Below are 17,841 nucleotides of genomic sequence, written 5' to 3' on the forward strand. Positions count from 1 at the left end.
CGCGCCGGGGCGGGGCGGGGGCGGGGCCCGCAGGCCCGAAACGCCGCGCCCTGTGGGCCAGGGGCGGAGCCTGGGCCTACAGAGCGGTGGGCCTCCGCTGCCCAGCGCGTCGGGCGGACTGCGGGCCTTTCGCGCCGGGTCCGCTTCCAGGGTGGTCCCTTCCCCGTCCTGGTCAGTGCCCCAGCTTCTGCGTGGGCTCACCTCCTCCTGGACGGCAAGCCCATGGAACCAGTGTGCAGAGAGGTCTGCAGCCGACCTCTCTCTGGCTCGCCGCCTGGGGTCGGGGGTAGGGGTGGGGGACTCAGCCCCACAGAGATCAGCTGGCTCTCCGCCCTCGTGCAAGCAGAGAATGCTAGAGCTCCCAGAAACGCCGAGTTGGGAGAGACTGTCTAAGTGCCACAAGCCCTGCTTAAAAACCATGGAGGCCTCACCTACGGGGCAAAGTCTAACTCCTTTGACTGGCATCTGAGGCCCTTCACAAAGCCTTGTTTCCTCTCTCTTCTCTTATCCTAGGCATCCTCAGACCTCAACTAGAGCCGTGGTTACCGAACTCTAGGGTATGTTAGAATCACCCGCAGGACTTGATAAAACAGATTGCTGGTCCCTACTCTCAGAGTTTCTGCTTGGTGGGTCAAGAGTGGGGCCCGAGAATTAGAATTTTCAACAAGTGCCCAGGTAATGCAGATGCTACTAGTCTGGGAACACACTTGGAGAACCACCAGACTTTTGCGCGTGCTGTTCGCTGTGCCCAGCCCTAGCAGTTGCTCCCCTGCTCCTCTCCCCCTTCCCATCGGTGGCATCCTCCCAAGTGCTTACTCAGCACTGTCTGCATATCTGGTTGTGATTTCTCTGGAATCATGCCTTCTTCACCTTTGAATCCTTAGGCCGGCAATGGACACCCAGCAATGCTCAATAAATGTTGCGAAAGAAAGATCAAATGAAGCCCAACTTCCTGTTCCATCAATTGATCCTAACATTTTTGGAGAGGCTGGTGTATTCAAGCTGGTACCACATAGACGAGGCCTGAACCCCTGCAGCCCTCCCCTGAACCTGGCAGGTCTACTGAGAGAGGGAAGGGGAGAAGAGGGAGAGCAGTGCCCAGCATAGCCAGGTGCATCCCCAGCAGTGAAGCCAAGCTCCGTGAGAAGGAAGCAATAAAAAGAGCAAAGCGCAGGTTGAAAATTTATAATGAAGATTTTAAGAATCACTACACAGACGTCTGGAAAAAAATGGTAAAAAAAAAAAGAGAAAAGAAAAAGCTTGAAAGTGATGATAAAAGGGTTTGGAAGTTGCCTAGAGATAAGCTTGATGAGGAAATTCTAAGCTGTGATGAGTACAGGAGATGCAGTTATTTGATGGCACTTAAATAAAACCTCCTTTAATCATCTCCTGCCCCTTTGGTATTTGTAATCATTCTATTCCTCAGCATTAGTTAAGTGGGAGAATTATAAACAATGTTTCAGATGACAGTTTGGCTACTTAAGAGAAACTACACTTCAAGATTTTGGAAAACATCAGTTGGCATGCCAGCAATTGATATGTTAATTAAATATTGACCTTGTGTGTCATTAAATCAGGTCCCCCAGGGACTGTCTACCTGCCCATACTCCCCTGCACCCAACAATGAAAATAACTTTATTTTCCACTGATTGTATAAATAATCTATACTCATTATATAACATTTAAAACATAGGGAAAAAATAAGGAAAAAAGAAAAAGTCACCTGCAATCCCACTCCCTGAGATAATCATCATTAATATTTTGGTGATGATCCTTTCCCCATCTCTTTATGTGTATAGATTTTGCATGGACGGCATCACATTACACACATGGTTTTTAAATATAGAAACTTACTTTTAAGTATTTCTCTCCCCTTCTCCTCCATGTTAACAGTCTGGCTTCCTTCCTACCTTCCTTCTTTCCTTCCTTCCTTCCACCTTTGTAACAATTTTCACACACACACACACACACACACACGGGTTTTTTATTTACATACACTTTGTATCTTGCTTTTCTCCCTTGAACATAAACACATAGTAGAAATTCCCCCAGAACGGATGGGACAGGTCTACCCCATTCTTTTTTAATGGCTGCATAATATGCCACTCCTTTCTTGAATGGGCATTCACTTGGTTTCCAGTTTTTGTGACTACCACAAGGCTATAATAATGTGGTTTGACACTTATCCCCATGCACTAATGTGTTCATTTCTGTGGTAGAGTTTCCCAGGAATGGGATTACTGGGGAAAGGGGAATTTTAAATGTTAATAGCTATTGCCAGATTGTGTTTTCAAAGACAATTCAACTTTTCTGACAGCAATGTATGAGAGTATGGTTCTCCTGCATCCCTTCCAACAGCAGTTGTTATCACTGTTGAATTTCTGCTAATCTGATGGGTGAGAAGTGAATGCCTTGGTTTTTAATTTGTGATTTTCTGCTGGGGAGTGTCTCAATTGGTTTCCTGACTGGGTTTTCTTTTCCCAGAATTGCCTCTTCATAATCTTCATGAGTTTATCTATTGCTATTGCGTTATTTGTCTTTTTCGTATCAATTTTAAGACTTTTTTTCATCCTTTTGAAATTGAAAGTTTTCTTCAATTTATCACGGCATTTTGACTTTTTAAGGTCTTTTAAAAATTTAAAACTTTTTTTGGAATCAATTATGTTCCTCTTGTTTTATGTCTTCTCATTTTCTCTTCTGGTTAGGTAGATCTCCCTGATCCTTGATGAGGTATATGGTCTCATATATTTTCTCCTACTATATTTATTTTACATCTTACATTTAAGTCTTTAATCCATCTGAAATTTTTTGTGTGTATGGTATGAGGCAGAGGTGTGGAGTCCTGACTTAGCACTTATTCCCTGTCACTCTATCAGTACCCACTTAGATTTTACTATTTTTAAAAATGAGTTGGTTATTGGGAATTCCCTGGTGGTCCAGTGGTTAGGACTCCATGCTTTCACTGCAGGGGGGCCCAGGGAACTAAGATTCCACAAGCCACGCGGTGCAGCCAAAAAAATTAAAAAATTAAAAATTAAAAAAGTAGAATAAATTGGTTATTGAGGTATAACATACCTTGATTGATTTAGATTTGACCATATAAAATGCAAGTTTCATTGATCCCCGCTGTCTCCTCTTCCCTCAGGTTCCCCTATAACTTCCATTGTGCTTCTTTTTCTTTTATTGTAGGAAGTCTTGAAAATACAAAATGGCTCCTCAGGAAATCAGAGCGGGAAGGCATTTTTTAGTTTTAAGTGGGCTGCTTCTGTGATGTGTTCTTTCTCATGTGACAGCATTATCCTTAGACCTTAGTTTTAGGAGAAATATTATGATATGTGAATGCTGAATGTTTTCAAATGTGTTTTCAGCAGCTAGAGTCCAAACTTGGCTCAGGACCAGATGACAGAGAGGCTCCTGCAGTAAAGTCCCCAGGCTGTGCTTCCCAAGCATCTCTGCAGGCCCTGTCTTCTTGCCTTTATCTAATTTCTGCTTCTGTGTCCAGTTCTTTGGATCGACACTTCACTGGGCTGTCTGTCTGCTGGGCCTGGTCCTGGCTTTACCCCTAGATGCTACATTTGGGACATCCTTTGCCAGCTCACACCCAACCCAGCTCTGGATTCCCGGGCCTCCCCTTGTCAGGTATTAAGTTCCAACATCTATTGAAATGATCATATAGGTTTTTCCAATGTGAGATGATGGATTATTTTTTAAATAATTTCCACATATTAAAACGTTTTTGCATGCCTTAGAGTAAATGTAACTTGGTCTTAGTAAGTTTTTAAAAAATTGTAGTGTAGGTTGAATTTAACTTGCTAGTATTTTATTTAGGATTTTTACATCTATTTTATAACAAAGATCAACCTATACCAGAGGCTGCAAACTGGTGACTCATGGGACTTGTTTATGCGACAAGCACAGGATTTTGAAGCATTTGATTTTGAATTCTTGAATAAGAGGTGCACACTCTCCAGTTCCTGTAGCTCCCACTTTCCCCAGTCATTTCACACACCAGTCAACTTCACCCATTTATATTAGTTTCTGGCGCTTACAGACACTTGAGTTTGCAACCCCTGGTCTATGGCTTTCTTTAGTTTTTTTTTTGTAGACTTAAGAATCAGAGTTTACATCACAAATTGAGGAGCATTATTTCTTTATTCTGTGTTTTGAAATAATTTATACAACAATAGGAATTGTTGTACGTAACAACAATAGACACTGCTGTTCCTTAACCATTAGAAAAGTCTTGCCAACAAAAGCACAGAACCCAAGGGTCCTTTAGGGAGATTTCTTCAGTAATTTTTTTTTTTTCTTTTCTTTTTGGTTATTGATCTATTCAGAATTTTGTGCTTCTTTTTTGGGTCAATATTGAAATTTATGAATCTTTTTCTGGAGAAGAATTTAAATGCTCCACTATATCTTTCTTATTTTTCTTTCTCCATTATTTTGTATATATTGTGTGTCAACAGTATGGATTATTCAAAAATGAAAAAGCCATAGCTCTTTCATTTTTCTATTTAGCCAGCTGAGAGCCCATATGCAGTATTGTCTTTCTCTTTGGTCCTCTGAGTTGTCTAAAAAGCCTGGGGTGGACACATGCAGTTCACAAAGGAGGTGTCAGTTAGGCTCCCGGCTCTGAGCAGGGGAGTAGGAAAGCACTTTGGGTAGAACATTCTGCTCCTGCAAACCATCTTACTGCCACATGGGGTCTCCGTAGGAAGCTGGTCTGTAAATAGAAGTTGTCCAGATGGGGTTTTACTGGTCTGGTCCACATCCCTGCCCAGCCCCCTAAGCCCAGACAAAATGCCCATTACTTGGACTCCCAGGGTTGCAGTCTCAGTGCTCTGCTCTTTCACCCCCAAACTGTATCTGCAGGTATGTTTCCATTGTAAGTAGAAACTCCATCTCCAAGAAGAAGGCTGGAAAGTTCATGTTTTGACATACCCTCTGTATGCTCCAAACATATAACAATGAGAGAAAAAGTTTCAAAAGACATTAATAAGACATAAACAGGCCAAAAAACAGGATAAACATCTCAGCAGACAAGAAGGAAAACTAACTGGTGTTGAGTAAGGCCAAAGCCAAAAGCCTGTGGGGTAGTGGGAGCTAAAATGTTGCACATGGAACAGAGGATAGAGCCAGACTTTCTGGCTGAAACCAGGGACTGGAGTGAGGGCACCTTACTTGTGAAAGGAGACTGAAAAAAAGGACAACTGACCAGCTCTAAGGAGCTATGGCCAAAACTGTAAGCCTAAGGAGGCAGCAGAGGAATGACAGCCTCACAACCAAGAAGTGAGTCAACCCTGTGACTGAGTCTGCAAGACCCCCAAATCAATGAAGAGCACAAGTTCACAGTGGCCATCAGAAGACCAGTTCTGGACTAATCTTGTGGATATGACCATAAAACTAAATCCACCAGACAAGAAGGAAGAAAGAAAAACAGAGCACAAAGAAAAATCAAAAACTCCCAGCCATAATGAGCCTGTAAACCAAAATCCCAAAGCATATGAGCAAATGAAGAAATCAAATACCAAAAAAGACAACCAACTCAACAAATGAAATATGAGCTCACAGATGAAATTTATTTTTTGGACTAACCTAGCAAAGATTTGAAAATAAGGATGCTCAAAGAGATAAATGAAGACAACATTTGACAAACAAGAAATTATGAGTCAATGCAGATGAAAATGAAATGAACATATAGATACAAAATATAAGCAATTATAAATCTCAGAAATAAAAATATAGGCATGAAATAAAAAATATCTCAAAAGATGGGATGAATTTTAGACTGGATATAGTTGAAGATAAAAGTAGTGAACTGGAAGATAGTTCTAAAGAATTTACACAGAATGCAGCAAGGAGAAATAAGGAGATTAAAAATAAGAGAAAGCAGTTCAAAGAGGAGGAGAATAGCTTGAGAGACCCTGAAATATGTCCAATATGACTTGCAGAAGAAAAGAATAAAGAAAATGTCAGGGAAGTAACATTGAAGATATGATAGCTGAGATTATTCCAGAATTATAGAAAAAATTAATAACATACAATAGAATTTTTAGTTTTCACCCAATATGATAATGTGTGTCTTCCTAAGTGTATTTAAGCAGTTCACATTTATTGCTATTAATTATTTATTTGGACTTTCTTTTACTATTATGCTATATTTTCTGCTCATCATCCTTTTTCTCCACTTTTTTTCTCCTTTTCTACCTTCTGTTGAATTGATAAAATCTTCTATTTTCTGTTTCTCTCTGCAGTACCAGGGTTAGCACAGCTTTTGTCAACTTATTTGATGCCTTCTGCTTTTTTATATCTTCTTGTGTTTTAATCACCTCCTGTTCACCCCATTGGTGAGGGAAGGATTACCATTCATGGCTGAACGCATGATGCCCAATTCTGGGCAGTTTATCAGTCACATATGCCTACTGTCCAGGGGAGGAGGGCACAGCACACTATGCAGGGCCATATGGGGGTTACACTCAGAGTGAACAACCAGGGGCTGTGGGAGGCAAGCATTATAGTATCAAAAGGGTGAGATAAACCCTGGTTTTCATGGGAGGATGTTGTTGGCTTATTTGAATAATCGTGCAGGTTAGAGGGAACTGAAACCCAAGGACCTTCTCCTGGTCCCCTTGATAAAGAGGGTTGTTCGGCTAGGGGACCTTACTGGAGGGAGGAGAGTGGGGAGGAGAACTTACAGTTAGACCATTCAAGGCCCTCCCAGTTTCACCACGTATCAAAGCAACACTTAATATTGGGCCTTACAACTTCTCTGGTGGTGCAGTGGTTAAGAATCTGCCTGCCAATGCAGGGGACACAGGTTCGAGCCCTGGTCAGGGAAGATCCCACATGCCGCGGAGCAACAAAGCCCGTGCACCACAACTACTGATCCTGAGCTCTAGAGCCCGCAAGCCACAACTACTGCAGCCCACGTGCCTAGAGCCTGTGCTCCGCAACAAAGAGAAGCCACCGCAATGAGAAGCTCGCACACCGCAACAACGAGTAGCCCCTGCTCGCTGCAACTAGAGAAAGCCTGCGCGCAGCAACGAAGAGCCAATGCAGCCAAAAAATAAATTAATTAATTAAAAAAAAATATTGGGCCTTAGTTTTAGGCCTAACACATTTTGCTCTTAATTTTCTTTTTAGTCTGTAATCCTTAATAATTTAGAAAGCAAGAATTAGAATTCTTTATTAATTCTACTCTTATTTACCTTAAAGGTTTTCAGAGGTTTTTGATATGATAGTCAATGATCAGAGTCCATATAGAACTATATTTTTTGCTCCCTGTTGTGGAAAATAAATTTGCCCCCACCCATTCCCACTTCTTCTTAATTTTATCTGGGATTGTAAACTTCATCATTTTTATCTATAATAGCTAATATCTTTGAAGGAAAAATACCTTTTTTGAATCTTCAATTTGAAACTATTAAAAAAATTATTATTTAGAGTAATGCATATGTATTAACTTTAAGTTATATAACTAAACTTATAACGTTAAGTTTTAAGTTAAGTTTAATGCCCTTTAACAAGAGGATAATTTTTTAAATTGGATTAAAAATTTCAAAGTAAGGCATATTTACTGCAACAAGTCAGTTGAAAAGTGTTTCAGAGCAGCCAGTGATCTCCCTTTCTTTCCTTACTGCTCCCACCCCTTAGAATTAACCAGCCTTGGCAATTTGCTTTTTTCCTTCCACATCTTTCTCTCTGCTCACATAAATACATGCAGATGTGAACCCTTTAATAAGTTCCCCCTCTATGCTTTACAGAAATGGGATGATAGCTAATTTATTAGAAATAGCTACATATGGTTATTACTTTAGCATAGATGCACCATAATTTATTAAACCATTAACTTGTTGTTGGACATGTCAGTCATTGTTAGTTATTTTGCCACTATACATATTGCTGCAGGAAGCATCATAGTTCATATATCTTTATATACTGGTGTCTTTGTTTTTGGATTTCCAAGATTGAGGTGAGTATGCACATTTTAAATTTTTAAAGATATTGCCAAAAAAGATGGTAGATTCACATTTTCACATTGTTTTGGAGAATATATGAAAGTTTTTTCCCTAAACCTCTAAGCAGGTGCTTCAAGTTGGATTTGTTTTTTCTCATTTATGAGTTTTTACATCTGATTTTTTTCCTGTGTCCTAGCATACATTTTCAAGAAGAGTATGTGGTTTATTCAAGAAGAGTACTCGGAAGGGATTATTTTTTTAACAACTTCCACACCTGAGAAGGTCTCTTTGTTGCCTTCGTCATGAATGACAACATGGCTTTTCCTTTAGGTTTTTCTAGATCAGTGATTCCAAACTACAGGTCACAACCCACTCCATTGTGAGTGCATTTAAAAAATATATAAAATGATATAGACAAGGATAGAAAACATTAAAGTGCATTGAATGTAGTAAAGGTAATTATGCTCATGAATGTCTGAAGATCTAAGAAAATTTAAATATTTTATATCCTTTATCCTGTTAAAATATTATATACATTTATATATATTAACAAAATAAAATGTATTTCTAACAAGTTGAGGTTAAAAAATTGACATTTATCAGTACTTCTCTGGATGTTGTGAGAAATCTGAGATCATTTTAATTTAGGCTCTTTGTTTTTATTTCCCATTTGTCTATAAGATCCTTATTTACCACCCCTCTCCCAAATTTAAACTTCTTTTAAAAATTATTTTTAAATGGACATGGTGTTTTAAAAAACAAACAAACAAACAACAGAGCTAAGGATATGAAAAGTAAAATCTCTCTCTCCCCCTTCAGAAATTTCCTGTTCCAAGGGTGTGTTTGTGTATGTGTGTGTGTGTATTCCAGAAATTTTCTTAACTTTTTTTACCTTGAGAATTCCACCATGGTGTGTCTAAATGTGGTCCTCTTTTTATAAACTTTCCTCAGGACTCAGAACATACTTTCATTTCCAACTGAGTTCTTTCTGTGTACCAGAAACGTTTCCTCTTCCCATGTCTTTGATTACTGCTTTTGCTATATCTATTCTTTTCTCTCCAGAATTCCTATTACCCCCAGGTTATATCCCCTGTGTCTGACTGCCTGCCCCTTTCCTTTTCATCACTTTACCATTTTACCCTTGACCATGTTAATTTTATTTTCTCCAGTGTCTTGTCTGCTATTTACAGCCTTCATCATGGGTTTTAACCCAGCTATTGTGGTTTCTGTCTCCCTGCTGTACTTCCTGCTCTCAGATTTCTGCCTCTTTATTCTGATCTTTTCTACTTTCTAGATCTTTTCCAGAGTTCCCTGGAATCTTATTGAGAATTTGAACCAGATATTCAGATGTTTTTAAAAAAACTTGCGCTGCAGTAAATCTTTTTTTTTTTCCCCAGGGGAGGCAGTTTCCTCAGAACCTTTGGGGGGTGTTTAGCTTTTGAGCTGCAGAATCGACCCAGATCCTACGAGGTTTCTTTGCCTCATCCTTACAGAGGAAAGTCTGTCTGCCCAGTGTGGCTGTGAGGGTGGAATCTTGATTTCCCTTGTTTCATTTTTCCATGTGGGATGATATTAAGTGGTGGTGGGGGGGGCAGTGTCTGCCACTCATTCTCAGAGGAATCTGATGGGTAAATTTGGCTCAGCTCCTTCTCAGAGTGTTTTCTGGGCTGCTCTTTGCCTGGCAATAATCGGCTTGGCCCTGCAGGGAGCAGTGTGTCAGGGCCTGATGGCAAAGTCTAGCTCGGGTGTGAATGACTGAGGAGCCCGTTTGCCTAAGGAGCTAACGCCACATTCTCCGGTCCTCTTTGTCAGTGAGAAATCTGACCGTTTCATACCCACTTGTTTAATTCCTGTGACCTTTTCCTCAAATGACCTTGCACTCAGGAGGGGAAGAAATGGAAACCATTTTTGTTGCCTATCCAACAATGAATCACGTTATGTGGAAGAGTTCCTGCCTGAATCTTTCCCAGAGGGTCATTCAGGCTCAGATCAAAGGAATGAAGGAAAATAGACAGGGCACACAGTGGGAATGATCATTTCAGACATCAGAAGCTCTGGAGGAGTGGGAGAAAGCAGGAGCTGAGCTCCCACTCCTGGAGACTCAGTGCCTCCTCCATTGATGGATTTTTTAGAAAAGGGGAAAAATGGAGTCTTATTGTTTTGAAATTCTCAAGAAGACATAACCACTGCAAATAAGTTAATAAACGGCTTTAGGGGGACTTCCCTGGTGGCACAGTGGTTAAGAATCCGCCTGCCAATGCAGGGGACACGGGTTCGAGCCCTGGTCCGGGAGGATCCCATATGCCACGGAGCAACTAAGCCCATGCACCACAACTACTGAGCCTGCGCTCTAGAGCCCGCGAGCCACAACTACTGAGCCCGTGTGCCACAACTACTGAAGCCCGAGCACCTAGAGCCCATGCTCCACAACAAGAGAAGCCACTGCAATGAGAAGCCTGCGCACCTCAAGGAAGAGTAGCCCCCGCTCGATGAAACTAGAGAAAGCCCGTGTGCAGCAACAAAGACCCAGTGCAGCCAAAAATAAATAAATAAATAAAATAAGTTAAAAAAAAAAAAAGGCTCTAGGGAATTCCTGGCAGGGTGCTGGCATACTTTTCTGCTTCATGGAACCACCAGCTGCTTCTCAGGGCTTCTGGGTGGCTGAGCCCAGGTGTGACCAGCCAGGCACCCAGAGTGCACTTAGGGTGGTGTGAAAGCTGCAGGGAAGCACTCTCACTCCATCATCCCTTGGGTCACCCTGGCCTCCAGCCCTTGCCTGCTGAGTGTGGAGCCGGGGGGGATGACTCCCTGGGCAGCCAGCATCTCTTACTTTGTCCCAAACCCATGGTCCCTAACGGATGGGGTAGCAGGCTGCCTTTTCTCAGTGACGCCTTCTGTTTGGCCCCACAGAGCGCAGTCTGGTAGAAAGTCCTCAAGTTCCCTTGGTGTGGATGGCTAATATCTGGGGCTGATGCGAGTTTTCGTCTTTGCTGATGGCCATCTCAGGGGTGTTCTGTTCACAGGAGGGAGGGGAGGCCAAGAATGTTATCCAGATAGCACTGTGTATGCCACCCTCCTGCAGGAACTTCCAGCTAAGTTATGCTCATTTATTCACAATTCTTGTGTCTACCTTAATACTTGAAAACAAGGAAACTCAATTTTTTCCTACTCATTCTACATTCCAGGCTTTTTGGATCACTTTTTCCCCAATTACCGTGATACAATTTCCTGATGATTAAAGACACTGAAAATAGTGTCAGATGGAAGAGACACAGGCCTGGGTAACTGGTGACACTACCCGGGCCCTCCCCTCTGCAGGCAGAAGTGATCGTATGTCCCCCCTCCACCTGCAGGGCCCCCACACCCAGCCTGCCTTCCTTGCTCATTTGTCGGCATGTGATCCACTATTGGTCTGCTCTGATTTTAAAAGGTTTCCTTCTCCCCTTTGATTTCTGACTGTGAAAACACTTAGAGTCATCTTCTGTGCTTTTATTGATAACATTTTAATAATTATCATAGAGCGGCTAAAACAGCTAAAGCCATTATTCCCAGGTCATCAAGTGTCCCTGGTGTTTGTGCGCCAGAGGAGATGATGCAGCACTTCACAACAGGAAGGCCCAGGGCAGGGCTGTAATGGGGTGTCGTGGAGGCCTGGAGGCCTTGTGAAACCTTGATGGCCAGACCCGAAAACATCGCCTTTTGAAAAGTAGAAGCAGTTGAGTTGGACACTTGAATACACCTTTGTGCCAAGGCTGATTGATATTCTGGGCAAAACACCGAGAGGAGATATGAGTTACATGGATGACCATGGATGACCAGCAAATTTCCACTTGTCCTTCCAGGGGAGGCCCCGTGAGTCACTGACCAGTCCATGCCCAGAGTGAAGTAGGTGGTCTGCTTCCAAATGTTAATGAGGTGCATGTTTGCGTAGAGCTGAACCTCAGTTTCTCAGAATGGATTCTGATGGTCTGTGTCTTGTGTATGTGTATGTGTGTGTGTGTGTGTGTGTGTGTGTGTGTGTGTGTGTGTGGTTCATATGCCCACAGATCAGGTCACTGACACTCTGAGGAAGCTCACAGGTCTGGCCCTGTCTTCACTCTGACTGACTGAAAAGAAACTGGCCTGGATTTGGAAGGGCTTGACTTTGACCAGACTGCTAATGTCCTCACAGAGCAGTCTTCAACCCTAATGACCATCACTAGGAAATGTCCTGAAGTTGGAGAATTCTGTCTGGATTGGCTGGGGCTAAGGGCTAGACCATACCCCTGTGGGGGGTCTCCCCTGAGGAGGTCAACAGTTCTACCATCAGGCAGGCTGGGAAGAGCCAGATCCCATCATAGAATACCAGAGCCTCAGAGTTAGGCCTAAAGCTGGGAGGAGGGAAACCTCTCCTGTCTGGGGTTGGTGGTTGTTGTACCTGGACTCCAAGTAGGGAGGATAGTCAACATTTAACATCCAGTGGATTTTTTTTTTTTAATGTCTGAAACATTTATATTAACATATTTCCATACAAATAACCCAATGAAAGTTTAGTATTAGTTGTTTTGTTTGTTTGTTTTTTCATACTGCAGGTTCTTATTAGTCATCAATTTTATACACATCAGTGTATACATGTCAATCCCAATCGCCCAATTCAGCACACCACCATCCCCATCCCACCGCAGTTTTCCCCGCTTGGTGTCCATATGTCTGTTCTCTACATCTGTGTCTCAACTTCTGCCCTGCAAACTGGCTCATCTGTACCATTTTTCTAGGTTCCACATAAACGCATTAATATATGATATTTGTTTTTCTCTTTCTGACTTACTTCGCTCTGTATGACAGTCTCTAGATCCATCCACGTCTCAACAAATGACTCAGTTTTGTTCCTTTTTATGGCTGAGTAATATTCCATTGTATATATGTACCACAACTTCTTTATCCATTCATCTGTTGATGGGCATTTAGGTTGCTTCCATGACCTGGATATTGTAAATCGTGTTGCAATGAACATTGGGGTGCATGTGTCTTTTTGAATTATCGTTTTCTCTGGGTATACGCCCAGTAGTCATCCAGTGGATTTTAATTGAGCACCAACATTCTGAAAGTTGGGATACAGTGGTGAATGGAACAAAGCCCTTGTTCTCATGGGGCTTACAGTCTACTGAAGAGACATACAGGATACACAAGCAAAAATAAATGAACAAGAGCAATTCAGATAGTGATAGATCTTATAAGGACCATAAAACAGGCTGAGGTGACAGTGAGGAGCTGGGGCCTCCTGTAGATGGTGTGTTTAAAGAAGGTCTCCTGGAGCAACATTAGGAAAGGCAGTAAAGATCAGAAGAAGCCAGCCAGGCAACAAAGATCCTGAAGGTGAGTGTCCCAGGATGAGCAAAATCCTGCGGCGGGAATGAGCCTGCTTCATTGTTGGAACAGAATGAAGGCTCAAGGGGCTGCAGGTTGATGAGCAAAGAGAGGAAATGAGGCAGGAGTGGTGGCCAAGGTCAGGCCATGTACCTGAGGGCAGCTGCCCTGCCAGTGCTGGGCACGAGGAGGGTTAGCCTGAGGGAAGCTAGGGACAGGCTGTGACAGAGCAGGCAGTAGGTGGGTAGAGAGAGCAGAGGAGAAATAGGGGCAGAAGGCCAGGTGAGGCTGCAAGGGGCACAGGATGGCATAAGGAAACACTCAACATCCCTTGTGGATCCCCGGAGTATTTGGGAAGGATGGACCTCCTATTGTTAAGTGGGAGAGGAACTGGAGCCCCTGTGACATGTGCCCATTTTGTGGGCCCAGGCTGCTGAGGCCAGTGCATGCTCATAACACAGCTATGATCCCACATCCTCATGCAGTGCATGTCCTGTCTGAGCCTAGCTGAGCTGTAAAATTGGTGGACTCTCATCCCTGTGAGCTCTGTCTGAAAGGATACACATGGGGGCATGGGCTTTTGTGCTGAAGGAGGAGGCAGGAGGGTTTCTTAGATTCACTTTTTTCCCATTCAGTCTACAAAGTTTCTTGAGCGTCTATTATTTGCTGGGTACTCTTCTGGGCAATAAAGATACAATGGTGAATGAAACAGGCAAAAAATCCCTGCCCTCATGGAACACACACACACACACACACATGAAAATCCAGGAGAGGGAGGAAGTGAGGGAGGAGGAGAGGAGAAGGAATGGAGTGGCCATGTGTCCCAGCCCAGCAGGAGGAACTGGTCTGGGACCTTGGTGGAGACAGGTGCAGGGCCAGAAGCTCAAGGATGTGGGGAGACTCTGGATACCTCTCTGCCCCTCTGAAGTCCAGGTGACAGGACATGGTGTGGAGCTGGAGGGGGTCATTCTCCCTCTGCTCCTCCATCCCCTGGCTTCCAGCTGTCATGGCCTGAGGGCTCTGGGGACCCCAGCAAAGACCAGCTGGCTGAGGGCATCAGGAAAGGCCTCAGTCACCACAGAACCCAGTAGCAGTGCAGTTCTGGGCCCCCACTGAGGAGGCATGTGGGCAGTGGCTGGCTGCGGAGGAGGCCTGAGTGGGAGGCTTGTCCTTGGGCACAGAGAGGCCCCTCATTCAGAGACTCTGGGGAAGGGGTGGCCAAGCCTCTGAGGTGCTGCTGGCCAGAGCAAAGAGCTTTTGTGGTTTGGGCATTAATGATAATGTGGCCTCATTTGTACCCACAGGCTATTGAGGCCAGGGGCCTGGGGACTGAGAGATGTGGATGCCCCTTCAAACCAGGATCCTCTAAACACTTGCTAATTATAGATGGAGAGAAACAGATGCTCTGTTATACATATTCCTTTATGTTAAAATGAGGGATTTATTGCATATATTTGTTACATGCTCTCTTCTGAACCATTCAAACAATTTATTGGGAAGCATATTAAACTGTTTAAATATTAGACAATAAAATAAATCTCTCCTTCTGGGTAAGCAGTCTTCCCCTGCTGTGATTTGGTTTCACAATTTCAGCTGACTGCAGCTGCTGACTTCAGGAAAGCATATCAGAGTTGCCGGCTGGTTTGGAGCTGGTGTCATGGCTGTGGCTGCATCTTGTGATTTATATGTTTGCAGAAACACTCAATAGAAACTGTTTGGATTCACAGAAAGATAGACAAAATGAAAAGACAGAGGACTTTGTACCAGATGAAGGAAGAAGATAAAACCCCAGAAAAACAACTAAATGAAGTGGAGATAGGCAACCTTCCAGAAAAAGAATTCAGAATAATGATAGTGAAGATGATCCAGGACCTCAGAAAAAGAATGGAGGCAAAGATTGAGAAGATGCAAGAAATGATTAACAAAGACCTAGAAGCATTAAAGAACAAACACTTAGAAGAATTAAAGAACAAACAAACAGAGATGAACAATACAATAATTGAAATGAAAAATACACTAGAAGGAATCAATAGCAGAATAACTGAGGCAGAAGAACGAATAAGTGACCTGGAAGACAGAATGATGGAATTCACTGTCGTAGAACAGAAAAGAAAAAAGAATGAAAAGAAATGAAGACAGCCTAAGAGACCTCTGGGACAACATTAAATGCAACAACATTTGCATTATAGGGGTCCCAGAAGGAGAAGAGAGAGAGAAAGGACCCAAGAAAATATTTGAAGAGATTATAGTCAAAATTTTCCCTAACATGGGAAAGGAAATAGCCACCCAAGTCCAGGAAGCTCAGAGAGTCCCAGGCAGGATAAACCCAAGGAGAAACACACTGAGACACATAGTATTCAAATTGACAAAAATTAAAGACAAAGAAAAATTATTGAAAGCAGCAGGGGAAAAATGACAAATAACATACAAGGGAACTCCCATAAGGTTAACAGCTGAAACTCTACAAGCCAGAAAGGAGTGGCATGATACTGTTAAAGTGATGAAAGGGAAGAACCTACAACCAAGATTACTCTACCCAGCAAGGCTCTCATACAGATTCGATGGAGAAATCAAAAGCTTTACAGACAAGCAAAAGCTAAGAGAATTCAGCACCATCAAACTAGCTCTACACCAAATGCAAAAGGAACTTCTCTAAGTGTGAAACACAAGAGAAGAAAAGGATCTACAAAAACAAACCCATAACAATTAAGAAAATGGTAATAGGAACATACATATTGATAATTACCTTAAACGTGAATGGATTAAATGCTCCAACCAAAAGACACAGGCTTGCTGAATGGATACAAAAACAAGACCCATATATATGCTGTTTACAAGAGACTCACTTCAGACCTAGGGACACATACAGACTGAAAGTGAGGGGATGGAAAAAGATATTCCATGGAAATGGAAATCAAAAGAAAGCTGGAGTAGCAATACTCATATCAGATAAAATAGACCTTAAAATAAAGAATGCTACAAGAGACAAGGAAGGCCACTACATAATGATCAAGGGATCAATCCAAGAAGAAGATAGAACAATTATAAATATATATGCACCCAACATAGGAGCACCTCAATACATAAGGCAACTGCTAACAGCTATAAAAGAGGAAATCGACAGTAACAAAATAATAGTGGGGGCCTTTAACGCCTCACTTACATCAATGGACAGATCATCCAAACAGAAAATTAATAAGGAAGCACAAGCTTTAAATGACACAATAGACCAGATAGATTTAATTGATATTTATAGGACATTCCATCCACAAACAGCAGATTACACTTTCTTCTCAAGTGCGCACGGAACATTCTCCAGGATAGATCACATCTTGGGTCACAAATCAAGCCTCAGTAAATTTAAGAAAATTGAAATCATATCAAGCATCTTTTCTGACCACAAAGCTATGAGATTAGAAAAGAATTACAGGGAAAAAAACGTAAAAAACACAAACACATGGAGGCTAAACAATATGTTACTAAATAACCAAGAGATCACTGAAGAAATCAAAGAGGAAATCAAAAAATACGTAGAGGGCTTCCCTGGCGGCGCAGTGGTTGAGAATCTGCCTGCCAATGCAGGGGACACGGGTTCAAGCCCTGGTCTGGGAAGATCCCACGTGCCGCGGAGCAACTAGGCCCGTGAGGCACAATTACTGAGCCTGCGCGTCTGGAGCCTGTGCTCTGCAACAAGAGAGGCTGCGATAATGAGAGGCCCGTGCACCGCGATGAAGAGTGGCCCCCACTTGCCACAACTAGGAAAGCCCTTGCACAGAAACGAAGACCCAACACAGCCATAAATAATTAATTAATTAATTAATTAATTAATTAATTAATTAAAAAACCCCCAAACCTAGAGACAGATGACAATGAAAAAACAATGATCTAAAACTTATGGGATGCAGCAAAAGCAGTTCTAAGAGAGAAGTTTATAGCAATACAAGCCTACCTCAAGAAACAAGGAAAATCTCAAATAAACAATCTAACCTTACACCTAAAGGAACTAGAGAAAGAAGAACAAACAAAACCCAAAGTCAGTAGAAGGAAAGAAATCATAAAGATCAGAGCAGAAATAAATGAAATAGAAACAAAGAAAACAATAGCAAAAATCAATAAAACTAAAAGCTGGTTCTTCGAGAAGATAAACAAAATAGATAAACCATTAACCAGACTCATCAAGAAAAAGAGGGAGAGGACTCAAATCATTAAAATTAGAAATGAAAAAGGAGAAGTTACAACAGACACCACAGAAATACAAAGCATCCTAAGAGACTACTACAAGCAACTCTGTGCCCATAAAATGTACAACCTGGAAGAAATGGACAAATTCTTAGAAAGGTATAAACTTCCAAGACTGAACCAGGAAGAAATAGAGAATATGAACAGACCAATCACAAGTAATGAAATTGAAACTGTGATTAAAAATCTTCTAACCAACTAGAGAATGGACTTGAGGATATGGGGAGGGGGAAGGGTAAGATGTAACAAAATGAGAGAGTGGCATGGACATATATACACTACCAAACGTAAAATAGAT

General features: G+C 42.2%; 1 long non-coding RNA gene across 1 annotated transcript; it reads left to right on the plus strand.

The window, feature by feature from the left end:
- The first annotated feature begins 52 nt into the window (after positions 1 to 52).
- LOC309650057 lies at positions 53 to 1,387 on the plus strand. Its single transcript, XR_014257385.1, has 3 exons — positions 53 to 243; positions 514 to 557; positions 885 to 1,387. It is a non-coding gene; the product is annotated as an uncharacterized lncRNA (long non-coding RNA).
- The last annotated feature ends 16,454 nt before the right edge of the window (positions 1,388 to 17,841 follow it).

Source organism: Balaenoptera physalus (assembly GCF_965194825.1).
Source record: "Balaenoptera physalus genome assembly, chromosome: 20".
Taxonomy (NCBI): Eukaryota; Metazoa; Chordata; class Mammalia; order Artiodactyla; family Balaenopteridae; genus Balaenoptera; species Balaenoptera physalus.